The sequence below is a fragment of the Oncorhynchus gorbuscha genome, linkage group LG14 (assembly GCF_021184085.1).
Source record: "Oncorhynchus gorbuscha isolate QuinsamMale2020 ecotype Even-year linkage group LG14, OgorEven_v1.0, whole genome shotgun sequence".
Taxonomy (NCBI): Eukaryota; Metazoa; Chordata; class Actinopteri; order Salmoniformes; family Salmonidae; genus Oncorhynchus; species Oncorhynchus gorbuscha.
Window position 1 is genome coordinate 40250567 of NC_060186.1, and position 14912 is coordinate 40265478.

The 14912-nt window shown below is 40.1% G+C and overlaps 1 pseudogene; it reads left to right on the top strand.

Moving 5' to 3' along the window:
* Positions 1–14912, top strand: part of LOC123994934 — a 144416-nt pseudogene that overhangs the window by 5516 nt on the left and 123988 nt on the right.

Consider the following 14912-nt stretch of genomic DNA (forward strand, 5'->3'; position numbering starts at 1 on the left):
TGAGATTTGTTTTGTCATTTGCCTACACACAATACCCCATAATGTCAAAGTGGAATATGTTTGTTTGTATTTTACCCCTTTTTCCTCCCCAATTTCGATCTTGCCTCATCGCTGGAATTCCCGAACAGATTCAGGAGAGGCGAAGGTCGAGTCATGCGTCCTCCGAAACATGACCCGCCAAACCGCGCTACTTAACACCCGCACACTTAACCCAGAAGCCAGCCGCACCAATGTGTCAGAGGAAACGGCCTCTAAACGTGTTTTCACTTTGTCAATATGGGGTATTACATGTAGATGGGTGAGAAATCAATTGAATCCATGATGTGTAACAACAAAATGTGGAATAAGTCCAGGGGTCTGAATACTTTCTGAAGGCACTGTACCTCATAATACCGTGCCAACTAATAACAGAGCAGGCGTCTTTGTCATGTAAAGATTGGACCTTGCCCCACCACAATCGAGTTGTTATATATACACGAGGCAGCATTACAGGTAATATGCCGTTTCTAGGCCGCCAACCCAGGCACTCTGTTTCAATGATGGAGCGGTCACCGGACCGCATGAATATATGGCGGTGGAAATGAAGCGATGATGATATACACTATAAAATAGACCATACACTATAATAGTGGAGGTCCCCATGCACTTACCTCAAATTCATAGTTTTCCTAAATTCGCTGTATTGATATTCCTCTCCGTTACTTTGTGTATGGTCATTGGCAGCGTATACATGATCTCAATTTTAGCTTCAAGACGCTGGCAATTTGAAAAAACTATAAAGTAGTTTGGGCTCTGTCTGCCCAACACGTTTGAATTGAGCGACAGGTGCCCACAATGTGTTCACACTTGTCTGAGCATCACTGAGCGCAATTTGGATCAATAACCTGCCACCAGCACAAAACCGGACGAGCACTCTCTGATGCCATACAGCGAGGATGAAGGGCTCACACTCGGTAAAAGGGCACCGTGTCGCCATAGTAAGTATCTATTCTCTTCCAGAAGTCACCCATTTTAGTTAAAGCTGCAACGTGAAACTTTTTTGGGTAACCTGACCAGATCTACATAGAAATAGAGTTATAGATCTGTCATCATTGTCAGCAAGTCTACGAAGCTGTAGATCTGTTCAATGTGCGCTATTTCTATGCATCCCATTCTTAAATTTCGTTATTGTGTCTTGTACTTTTTTTGTTGTGTAAACCAGCTGAAAATACAATATTTTGGGTTATGGGAAATCTATTTCACAACGATTTAGATGCTACAATGATTATCCATACTACATTTGTGTGTTTTGTCACAAAGTCAAATTGGGCGAACTCTTTGAATTTTAAGGAAATCTTTAATGACAATTGGCGTGAGCGAGAATATCTCGTCAAGATGGCAGTTAAGATAACGTTTAGGTTAGTGAATATGCAAAAGTATCAATCGGGCTATTTTAAATTGATCAGGGTTCATAGTTTTTACTGTAAGCCAAGGTTGAGGTATTTGGAGACTTTCGAATTCTGTGCGCAAATCAGACATGTCTGTGCGTCCTATTAAGAGAGACCTGCAATTTCGAAAACCTGTATTCGGCTACCCATACCGATGGCACATTCAAGTTTGAGTTGAACAACCGGTGCTGTGTTTAAAATGAGCCCCCTTGCTCACACAGCACATACTGTAATTAGGCTACATCCGACCCTTGACACCATACATGGGAGAGACTTTCACAATGGAGCCATTGCTTGACACCAAACGACTCCATCCCTGACCAAGCCTTTGACACTACGGTTGCTACCTTGGTCTGTTATTTTGGGGCACAACGTTGATTCATTGTCTGTGTGCATGACTTTGAAAGGCATTAAACTGCAAGTGGTTTAGCAGAATGAGAAACCACAGATGGGCCTTCTGATGCCATCAAAGAGGATCGTCTGTAACTATCTCTTTTTAAATGATTTGTTTTGTCTGGGTTGGATTTATTTTGTTAAGATAGGAAAATTAGGAGACCGAGTGAATCCGGAGGGCAGTGGGTTGTAATTTGAACTCTGGTAGCCTAGGCTGTACATGACAGGGTCCACAGCATTAACTGTTGGACCACACAGGCTACATGCTGTAGCCTACCTATCCCAATACGGAGTTCACATCGCTATATGGCCCTAGATATGAAGATGCTCTGATTCTTAGGGCCTATTCCATAGAGCCAAATTGTCACGGTGGCATACAGCCTCCTCCTCAGTCTCACTGTACTGCACGTTGTGGGATTATATTTCACAATTGCCTTTTGTATGATCTTTTGAAAGGTTAGGAGAATCAATGTTCTTTCAGTTTGAGTTTTGAGCGTGTCCCAGTTTGCTCAGAGCTGTCAGAACTTGGGTATATAGAGGACAGGATTTCTGTTAGCCGGTATTTTTATATTTTTTGTAAACCGATTAAATACAATTGAATCCATTGCGAAATAATGCTTTTTAGCCTATTAATTGATGGAAAAACAAGTTGAAGGAATTCAATCTGACCGGTCATGCTTATCGGTGTATATGGGTTAATTTGTATAATTATGTGTAATTAAATTGCTGCGTGTGTGTATTTATTCGTTAAGTATCACAGATAACAGAGCCTCGAAGGGAAACTCTGTTAGAAAGCGCTTTGATAAGCCCAATCATCTTGCAACAATTCTAAATTAAATCGTGTGTTAAATATTTTTTGTGGGCCACTTAAAAAAAGGCTATTTTTATTTCTTTACTGGCTAATTTAAGTGCGCTTCCCCTTCACAATTCAAATGCATAAGTAAGGCAGGTTTCATCAGTGCATCACACACCACTTTGCAATGAGCTGGAGGCTGTATGCATTTTGAAAACCTATAGCTACTTAATTGTTTGAAACTTGAACAATTTACTACATATTGTGAGGAATGTTTTACCTTGCTTCAATGTAGCCTAGGCAAAATCTGACCATATCCGTAGAGGAAATGATTTTGTAAAGACTTCCTTTCATATGCCATTGAAACCAGTAGCCTATTTCGCTCATGTTCTATTGGTTTTCAACTTTCTTTTATTGTCTGATAGCCAACTGCACTCTGCGCATTGTTGCGCTAATAATGTTAAATTCATATTTGATCAACATATTTAAGCTAAACGTTCTTATTTGTTGCATCGGGTTCATTGCTTTAAAAAAATAACGATGTAGCCCAGGCCTACAGGTTGCATGAGTTTGGGATCTATCATCCAACAACTGTTCCGGAGTCTGTCTGTTATTTCTTTCTCAACAAGCTGACCATTAGTATAACAAAGTGAAACCTATTCTATGGGGGGGTGTTTGACATCATAGGCGACGCGTCCATAAGGCTAGGGGAAGCTAAGTAAATTGAATTAAATTGACAAAATGATATAGCCTAATTTGGGCTACTCTTGTCTTTACAGGAATAAATAAAATAATAAAAAGTCTACTAAAGCATGATTTGGCCACAGAGGATCATTTAGCTTCCCCGAGGGGGGAGAAGAGTGGGTTGTTTTAAATGTCATTGCCTACAGTTGGAAGGAAATGAAGCATGCCCTGCAAATACCAAATAGATTATTGTTGAGTTACGACTGTCAGTGATATTTAGAGGCCCAGCCAGGCATGTCACAATATATTTAAAAAATGCAATCGTGGGAAAAACGGTTTGCAAAGCAAATGGCGGTAAAGAGAAGACAATGAAAATACTCATCTGTCTTTTAGTTATCAAACTGATCAACTTATTGGAACGAAAAACAGTAGGTCTATCTTATTGTCACCAGTGGAGAGCATCGGTCATATTCATTCTTTATCATTGTTGTGCCACTTCAGTTTCGTTTTTCCTCCTCCAGTTTAGATGGCCGTCATATTCCAGTGGTGTCTCCCCTTCTCTTAGGCCTGTTACATGGTCAAGGTCGTTTTCATTGATCTGTTTGTCATTCTCAACAGAGTAGGCCCACCTGTAATTTGACGTATTACAAAAGAAAGTCTGATCATGTCCCCATTCCTATAAAGGAGTAGAATTATGACATTTTTTTTCCTGTGCAAAGAATGAATAAACGTATCTGATATAGCCTATATCCCAGGCCTCTACGCTATACACGCTCAGCCATGCATAAGAACAATCTTGTTTTTGCTAACAGTGATTGAGATATATTATTGGCTTAAATTATGATTATCCAATCTACTCATCATAATACAAATAGTAGGCTATTTTACTAAAGTCTGCAAATGCGATGATACATGGCATGTTTTACTATAAAGGTTTATGGTGAAAATGTTTCCTCAAACTTGAAACTCACTCTCCGCCTATGCATAGGCTAGCAATGTAGCTTTTTGTTGCTCGTCTTGATGGCTGAGGAAAAATTAATGTGGACAGTTATTCTAACATCTTCAAAGTGTGTGGTAAAGACATGTACGTCGAGGATGAAATGACATGTTCTGTTAAGATAAATGACCAGAATCTAAATGACATGCACTGTAGGGTGGACCCCCTAATCAAGTTGCGCAGGCAAAATTTCTCACATCTCCTATATTTTTCTGACAGAAACCCTGATAGAGGGTAAGCTACTTGGTTGCTGGTGTCATTAGCATTTAAAATGGGCCTAATCTGTGAGGAGGGGGAAAACGGGTTCAACACAGTAGTTGTAGGCACAGAACTAAAAAAATAGCAAAAAATATTACCCCTCCATGAAGTGTTTTGTTTGTGTTTTTTGAACAGACACTGTCTTATGAAACACTTGGTCATAGACAAATAGAACGTGTTGTGACTGAAAAGGAGAAACCACAGACCAAGGGGTTGTTTTCACAGCAGTAACATCCCAGCAGTGTGTCAATGTTGCCACAATGTTACAACGACGCTCTTTGTGTGTGTCTTTTAAATGTAGACTGAGGCTGAAGCGTTTTGGCGTCATCTTATGATTTCTCATTCAACAGTAAACCGGTTTTCATCCAAAACCATTTCATGCATAAGAAAAAGTATGCAGAGTTTATAGGCAGATGTAATAACCACAATACGCTATGAAATAAGTTATGTGCACGGTGATGAATATTGAGGGTGTCATTTGAATGAATGATGCTGGTGACATAAGGATCGGCGCTTGACTATAATTGAATTATTATTTTTTTTATCATCCATAAACACATCAAATAACATTCCCTGTCCACTTTATCAGTGAACTGTTGTCTAGCGCATGTGCCAAAACCAGATCGGGAAAGTATGCCATTTATCGCAACAATTTTTGTGACACAGCCATTCTGTAGAGTTGAAAATGCAATATTTTCATCATGCAAACTATTTTACCTGCTTTTTAAAAAAAAATGCAGATTTTACAATATTTGTATAAACCTAGCTACTGAAACCAATGAATTTAAACTAATCAGGGGTCACGTTAGAGTTCAGAAATCTGCATTTTCAAAAAGCAGAGCTGCATTTCGTATTGAAAGTCTACAATTGTTTTGCTTCAATAGACTACTACTTCAAGGTCTCAGAGCAAGTGACGTCACCGATTGAAACACTATTTAGTGCGCACCACCGCTAACTAAGCTATCGTTTCACATCCGTTACACAACTATAGTCTTTCTTCACAGAAGATACACTGGTGCAACACATTCAGCAGAAAATAGCTTCATTTTCATCACGTGACAACAAAGTGCAACGCTATTTGGCTGGCTAGCCACACAACTAAGTGAGCTTACAATGAAATAAGTTTTTGTTGCCAAAAACGATGCATGGCCATCATATTTCTAATGTTTATTATACAAAGAATGTAGCCAGCTACATTTCCAAATGTTTCGTTTTAAAGTTCATCTTGCGTTTTACCAGAGACAAGTAGCTACATGTCAGAGGCTGTCTGCTAATAGGATTCCCGTTCCACATCCCAGTGGAGAAGAGCAACCGAAGCACAGCATTAGTTTGATGCTGAGCAGAAATGACAATATGAAGCATTTTTAGATCTGCATTTACAAAACGCAGCAAGATATTTCTTAATGCTTTAAGGTGACCCCTGTTCATTGTAAGTCTGTCACCAAACAAAATAATGACATTTCCCATGTAACCACATGTTAATACAATGTTTAGTTACATAAATATGAGGGTATACATTTTTTTACCCTGCAGGACCCCATTGGGGTGAGATTGAGAAAGTTGCTTGGTTTTGATTAGCCCATCTGACATGATGGGCAGGAAAGGACAGCAGTGCCCAATTTGACAAAGAGGACCTGCGTCACAGCTAGAGGTTGATTGACACCGATTAATCTGCTATTTTATTTATGTGTGTGTGTATGTATATATGTATGTATATATATATATACAGTTGAAGATGGAAGTTTACATACACTTTAGGTTGGAGTCAATAAAACTCGTTTTTCAACCACTCCACAAACTATAGTTTTGGCAAGTCTTTTAGGACATCTACTTTGTGCAGGACACAAGTCATTTTCCAACAGTTGTTTGCAGACAGATTATTTCAAATGGATAATGACCCCAAGCATGCTTCCAAAGTTGTGGCAAAATGGCTTAAGGACAACAAAGTCAAGGTATTGGAGTGGCCGTGACCAAAGCCCTGACCTCATTCCCAAAGAAATTGTGGGCAGAACTGAAAAAGCGTGTGTGAGCAAGGAGGCCTACAAACCTGACTCAGTTACACCATCTGTCAGGAGGAATGGGCCAAAATCCATCCAATTTAATGTGGGAAGCTTGGGGAAGGCTACCCAAAACGTTTGAGCCAATTTAAATAATTTAAAGGCAATGCTACCAAATACTAATTGAGTGTATGTAAACTTCTGACCCACTGGGAATGTGATGAAAGAAATAAAAGCTGAAATCATTCTCTCTACTATTATTCTGACATTCCACAGTGGTGTAAAAAGTGATGATCCTAACTGACCTAAAACAGGAAATTTATAGTTGAATTAAATATCAGGATTTGTGAAAAACTGAGTTTAAATGTATTTGGCTAAGGTGTATGTAAACTTCCTGCTTCAACTGTGTATATATCTGTATGTATTTGTAATTATGACAATTACAACAATACTGAATGAACACTTATTTTAACTTAATATAATACATAAATAAAATAATTTAGTCTCAAATAAATAATGAAACGTGTTCAAATTGGTTTAAATAATGCAAAAACCGTGTTGAAAGAAAGTAAAAGTGCAATATGTGCCATGAAAAAAGCTAATATTTAAGTTCCTTGCTCAGAACATGAGAACATATGAAAGCTGGTGGTTCCGTTTAACATGAGTCTTCAATATTCCCAGGTAAGAAGTTTTAGGTTGTAGTTTATAATAGGACTATTTCTCTCTATACTATTTGTATTTCATATACCTTTTGACTATTTGATGTTCTTGTAGGCACTTTAGTATTGCCAGCCTAATCTCGGGAGTTGACAGGCTTGAAGTCATAAACAGCACTGTGCTTCAAGCATTGCTAAGAGCTGCTGGCAAACGCAGTAAAGTGCTGTTTGAATGAATGCTTACGAGCCTGCTGCTGCCTACCACCACTCAGTCAGACTGCTCTATCAAATCAAGTACTTAATTATAGTATAATAAACACACATATGAGCATTTGGCCATTAATATGGTCAAATACGGAAACTCTAATTTCGAAAACAAAAAGTTTATTCTTTCAGTGGAAAATTCAAACTACAGAATTATAAATATTTAACTTTCATAAAATCACAAGTCTAATACATCAAAATAAAGCATAACTTCTTGTTAATCCAGCTGCGGTGTCAGATTTCAAAAAGGCTTTAAATTGTAGAGCGAATTATAAATATTTAACTTTCATAAAATCACAAGTCTAATACATCAAAATAAAGCATAACTTCTTGTTAATCCAGCTGCAGATTTCAAAAGTTTACGATTATCTGAGGACAGCACCCTGCATACAAAAGCATGAAAAACATATTTCAACCAGGCAGGTGCGCCACGAAAGTCAGAAATAGCGATATAATAAATGCCTTACCTTTGATCTTCTTCTGTTGGCATTCCAAAAGGTCCCAGATACATCACAAATTGTCATTTTGTTCGATAATGTCCTTTTTATATCCGTAAACTCAGTTTAGCTGTTGTGCTTCAGTCAATAATCCACCCAGTTTCCCACCATCAAAATGCATACAAAATGAATACCAAACGTTACTAATAAACTTTTCCAAACAAGTCAAACAGCGTTTATAATCAAACCTTAGGTACCCTAATACGTAAATAAACAATCAAATTTAAGACAGAGAATTGTTATCGTCTTTACCAGAGATGAATACCAAAGAACGCACTCTCTTCACTCGCTTGGAAACACTACAGCCAAAATGGGAGTCACCTAGAAAAAATACCATTTTTGGCTCATTTAAAAAAAAAACAGCCTGCAACTCTTTCTAAACACTGACATCTAGTGGTAGCCATAGGAACTGCAATCTGGGAGGATTTCACCTTAATAAAACTAATAGCCATTGTGAAAGCCAATAAAAGTGATAGCCTTAATAAACTGACAGTCATTGAAAACAGTGATATGCTGACATTTTTGGGGGGATGGTTTGTCCTCGGTGTTTCGTCTGCCATATCAGTTCTGTTATACTCACAGACATAATTTTAACAGTTTTAGAAACTTTAGAGTTTCCATCCATATCTACCAATTGTATGCATAATCTAGCTTCTGGGCCTGAGTAACAGGCAGTTTACTTTGGGCACGCTTTTCATCCGGATGTGAAAATACTGCTCCCTACCCAAGAGAGGTTAAATCATCACCCGTTTAGCGAAGTTGAAGTAGGCTGTGATTTGATGATAAATTAACAGGCACCGCATTGATTACATGCAACGCAGAACAAGCTAGTAAACCTAGTAATATCATCAACCATGTGTAGTTTAACTAGTGATTAAGTGAAGATCATTTAAAAAATAATAATAATGCTAGCTTGCAAAATTTGGCTTAAATCACAAGTTATATGGACTTTACGTGAAAAAATAGGGGTTGACATGATTTTATTTTAATGGGTACACCTTCATCTGTTCCCTATACATACATCTGTAAGGTCCCTCAGGCAAGTATTACATTTCAAGCACAGAATCCACTACAACAACCAGGGAGCTTTTTGAAAGCCTTGCTCTGTACCATCACTCATTCATATATGTACATATTCTTTATCCCCTTACACTGTGTATAAGACAGTAGTTTAGGAATTGGTAGTTAGATTACTTGTTGGTTATTACTGCATTGTCGGAACTAGAAACCCAAGCATTTCGCTACACTCGCATTAACATCTGCTAACCATGTGTATGTGACAAATACATTTGATTTGATATTGAAGGGCAGTAATTGGTGGATGGGTAACAAATCACACATTGCATATCTTTAAGCATGGTCAAGTTAATAATTATGCTGTAGATGATGTACAGTGCATTGAAAGTATTCTGACCCCTTGACTTCTTCCACATTTTGTTACATTACAGCCTTATTCTAAAATGGATAAAACATGTTTTTTTTCCTCGTCAATGTACACACAATAACGACCCCCATAATGACAAAGCAAAACAGATTAGCAAATGTATAAAAAAAAACTGGTATCACATTTACATACGGTACCAGTCAAAAGATTGGACACCTACTCCATTCAAGGGTTTTTCTTTATTTGTACTATTTTCTACATTGTAGAATAATACTGAAGATGTCAAAACTATGAAATAACACATTGAATCATGTAGTAAGCAAAAAAGTGTTAAACAAATCCCTCTTTGCTTAGACAGCTTTGCACACTCTTGGCATTCTCTCAACCAGCTTCAACTGGAATGCTTTTCCAACAGTGTTTGAGTTCCCACATATGCCGAGCACTTGTTGGCTGCTTTTCCTTCACTCTTTTCCTTCACTCTGTGGTCCAACTCATCTCAATTGGCTTGAGGCCAGGTCATCTCATGCATCACTCCATCACTCTCCTTCTTGGTAAAATAGCCCTTACATAGCCTGGAGGTGTGTTGGGTCTATGTCGTATCTCTGCAGAATGCTGTGTTAGCCACGCTGGTTAAGTGTGCCTTGAATTCTAAATAAATCACTGACAGTGTCACCAGAAAATCACCATCACACCTCCTCCTCCTCCATGCTTCACAGTGGGAACCATACACGTGGAGATAATCTGCTTCTCACAAAGACACGGCAGTTGGAACCAAAAATGTAAAATTTGAACTTATCAGACCAAGAACAGATTTCCACCGGTCTAATGTCAATTGCTTGTGTTTCTTGGCCCTAGCAAGTCTCTTCTTATTGGTGTCCATTAGTAGTGGTTTCTTTGCAGCAATTTGACCATGAAGGCCTGCATCACGCAGTCTCCTCTGAACAGTTGAGGTTGATGTCTGTTACTTGAACCCTGTCACACATTTATTTGGGCTGCAATTTCTGAGGCTGGTAACTCTAATGAACGTATCCCCTGCAGCAGAGGTAACTCTGGGTCTTCCTTTCCTGTATCGGTCCTCGTCGTAAGAGCCAGTTTCATCATAGCGCTTGATTGTTTTTGGTACTGCACTTGATGTGCAGAGTTCTTGAAAATGTTCCATATTGACTGACCTTCATGTATTGAGGTAATGATGGACTGTCAATTTCTCTGCTTGTTTGAGTTGTTCTTGCCGTAATATGGACTTAGTCTTTTACCAAATAGGGCTGACTTCTGGATCATAGACTGCTCTCTCTGCTACCGCACGGCAAGCAGTACCAGAGCGCCAAGTCTAGGTCCAAGAGGCGTTTCAACCACTTCTACCCCAACCCATAAGACTCCTGAACATCTAATCAAATGGCTACCCAGACTATTTGTAAATGCCCCCCTTCCTTTACACTGCTGCTACTCTCTTATCTTTCCATAGTCTTTCCATAGTCACTTTAATAACTATACCTACATGTACATGGTTAGGGGCTCGTAAGTAAGCATTTCACTAAGGTCTACACCTGTTGTATTCGGCGCATGTGACTAATACAATTTAATTTGATTTAGGTTGGATGGGGAGTGTTGCTGGACAGCTCTTTTCAGGTCTCTCGAGATGTTTGATCGGGTTCAAGTCCGGGCTCTTGCTGGGCCACTCAAGGACAGTCAGAGACTCCTGTGTTGTCTTTGCTGTGTGCTTAGGGATGTTGTTCTGTTGGAAGGTGAACCTTCTCCCCAGTCAGAGGTCCTGGGTGCTCTGGAGCAGGTTTTTGTCAAGGATCTCACTGTACTTTTCTCCGTTCACCTTTTCCTCGAACCTGACTAGTCTCAACAATAAAATATCAGTAGTGAGGCTAAAGGTTTCTCTAGGTGAGGTATTATACCGTGGGAAGGTTTCTCTAGGTGAGGTATTATACCGTGGGAAGGTTTCTCTAGGTGAGGTATTATACCGTGGGAAGGTTTCTCTAGGTGAGGTATTATACCGTGGGAAGGTTTCTCAATGTCAAGTTTGTGTGCGTGCAGCCACATGCTCACTCGACTGCTTTGCTCATACTTTAATACTAATGACTTTTCAATGTTCAAACATTTAGCAAACTCTACCCTCATTACCAGGTAGTGCTGATATGATTTACTCAACAGTACTTTCTTACCCTTATGTCGACTCGTGCTAATGCCTGTATGTTTGTATCCTTTGCAATCCTTTCCAATGATGATATGTCAACAGGAGAAAAAAAACATCTAAATTGTATACTCTATAAATATCACCATAGTGCATGATTTATGACCTGTGTGGTGGTGGGAGCATTCTCATGATTTCGCTAGCAGTAGGATTTGAGTGCAATTTCCAAAAAGATAAGTTCTGTAGCTTTTGAAGGATGTCACTTTCTATTGTCTGAGCGACATTGACGTAGTGGATATGTAAGCTCCGCAAACCCGGTACCAGGCCCAAAACAACTGCTCCGAGTTTAACAAGTAAAAAAACGATCACCTAACAGCAAGAACCTTACCATCTAGTGGTCAGAACCCGGTACCAGGCCCAAAACAACCGCTCCGAGTTTAACAAGTAAAGAAACGATCACCTAACAGCAAGAACCTTACCATCTAGTGGTCAGAACCTGGTAATATCAGGATGTAAGATGGTACATAATCCCAACCATTTTAAATCCGGGGGGGGGGACAACATCCCTACGCAGCGCAAACGTTGGACCCTCTGCGAACACACCGTGCTGCTGCAAAGTCCTTTGTCTTTTCTGTCAAAGGTCAGTTCAAACAGGTCCAACTTCGACTGTTCTCTGTTCTTTTCAACTGTTATGTCATGAAATGACCATGGCGTGACAATTCCATTAACTCATTTGTTTTTCGAAGAATACATTACATAAGAAGAAGGAACAGTACTCTGAGCCGCAGCTCCATCCTATGTGTCATACATGTATGATGAAATACTTGTTGGTGGGGGGTGAGGGAGGGTCCGTGGATGGCTTTTTACCACATCTTTGGATTCCTCAAGTCTTGTTCGTTGTTAGAATAAAGTTTAGTCCAAATCGGATGTCAGGTACTATAATTAAGTAGTATATGAATCCTATCAATTAAACTGGGCAATTTGGGTGCCGTCAATTAGATTAATTTCTCAAGAGATCAAATTATATTTAAACAAAGTAATGTTTCCAGAATGATTATGTTATCAGTTTCGAACTACAGAATCTATGTCAGAACAATCTGAGATGGTGGGTGTCATTGCTTGCTGAAATGACATGAAACGACCCAGATGTGACACGTGCCGGGAAGTGTTACCACTAGACCACGGCTCTACCCATAGTGATTGTTTGAATGCCTACTGAGAAGTTCTGCTCTGACCGATGCCCTCTAGGCAAGGAACATTTGACCTTTTCTAGCTTTTGGCTTTTGATTGTGTCATGTTCTAAGCTGCTTTGCTGCTGCCTGTCTGCGCAAAGATCAATGTCCCCCTCTAGTCGATGTCCTTTGACACGTGACTTCAAATGACCTCTGAGAGACTTATCTTCTGTCCACAGCACACCTCGCACGCTGATGCGCGCAATGAGGTGACCACGCGACCCGGGCGCTCGGGCTCCCGCTGCCGGAACTCTATCGCCTCGTGTGCCGACGAGCAGCCGCACGTCGGAAACTATCGGCTGCTCAAGACCATCGGCAAGGGAAACTTCGCCAAGGTCAAGCTGGCACGCCACATCCTCACGGGCAGAGAGGTGAGACCCCATCAGACTCCCGAGGCACCTGTCATTATTGATAGTGCATTATCTAATTTGTATGTCTAGAAAATAATACAGTAAAGTAGAATTGTTTGTACTTTATGGAGGAAGTTATTTTCACAAAGTTCGTTTGTGGGCTTTGCTAATACCAGTCGCCTCACCCTTCCTGCACCTGAATAGTCCAGGGGCAACGCACTGCACTAATCATAACAATAGTCAATGTAATTGCATTTTGTTCATCGGTGAAACAAACAAAATGCAAGTTAATGGCCTGAGAGTAATAGGGAAATTGAACTAGATACACTGTGCTTTAAATGCTGTAAACTAAACTTAATTAAGCAACAAACTAGAGGAACTGAAGCAAATTGTGTTGCGACCCCCACCAGCCCTCACAGTTCTCCTAGAGGCAATGCTTTACACACTCTAAAATTGCAACTGTGCATTCTGAGAAACACGTTTACATTGGGTGGCCCGTTTACAGGCTTGCCAATTCTTGAGTCTTTAGGAGTGGTTGCTACAGGATTAATTGTTTTCCTTTACTCTTTCTTGACAGGTTGCCATTAAAATCATTGACAAGACACAACTGAATCCTACCAGTCTTCAAAAGGTAAAAGAAAAACCCATTGTCTCCCTATTGAAACGTGCACATCCTTCTCCAAAGTTATTTCCACATTAGTGCATTCTCTGGTTGTGGATGTCGGGGATATCAATTAATAATAATATTCTCACTTTGAAAGCTGTATGCAGTGAAAAGCATTAGTAAAACACTTTTTATGCCCTATATTCATTAGGTATTATAAAATCAGTCTTGTGTCTATATTGATGGAGGTGCCCTGTGAGTGTATGGGACTTCCCTTCATCGAGTAGCCATTGAAACTATTTTTGTTGTGAAACGCACAATTATAGCTAATTAATCTGATTCCCTATGAGTTCTTGACACCTTGTCATAGTGGGTGCTACACACCACAGCACGTGTCTTGGTGATATAACTAGCTTCATTTCAGAGTGTGTTACTAACTTCACAAAGGACTCTGCATTAGTTTGAGCTGAGGTGCAGAGTCCCTACCCCCTTAAAGGTCTCAGTCCTTGTGTCCCACTGCATGATGGGAGGTAGGGGGGTAAAGCGGTGGCTGTTAGAGGAACCCTCGGTGGACTTGAATTTCAGAGGCTGCTAATAATCGCCTCGGAGGAGAAATCCAAATGGGTGGCTGGTGAAAGATGAGGGTTGGCCCTGCCAACATAGGAAGAGGAGCAACACCTTTCCAAGGAGAAGGGGCTGGGGTTTGGGCTGTAGTGGGGAAAGGGAAGTGAAGTGAAGTGGGGCCATTGACCCATTGGATGGTTGGAGGGCCTAGTGCACACAGTACCCACATTTCCTCCTCAAGGCCCATTTTATTATTCTGCTCTGATGAAACTGGAATGAGCAGACGCTAAAACACACCTGCTGGCCCACAAAAGAGTTAAAGGCCACAAAATGAGGTGTGTCTTTCTGGACTTTTATTTAACTTGGACATTAGAACTTTTCCCCCAATGTTGTGTGGCAGAGTAACCCTAACCCAATATTAGGACCTGTGCCAACTGGTAATGTCATATATACAAATATACTTTTCTATCTATTTCCTGAGATCCGCTTGGAACTGTAGTAGACCTTACTATGGTGCCCTTGGATGGCTCTTTACCAGACTGCGGTTGCTGCCCTGTCCTGTGGCCTTTCCTTGCAGCTATACAGATCAGACCCTCAGTGGTGCCAGTGTGAGACTGATGTTGTTCATCCACCCCACCAACCCCTATAATTAGCCAGCACAGGCTATCGATT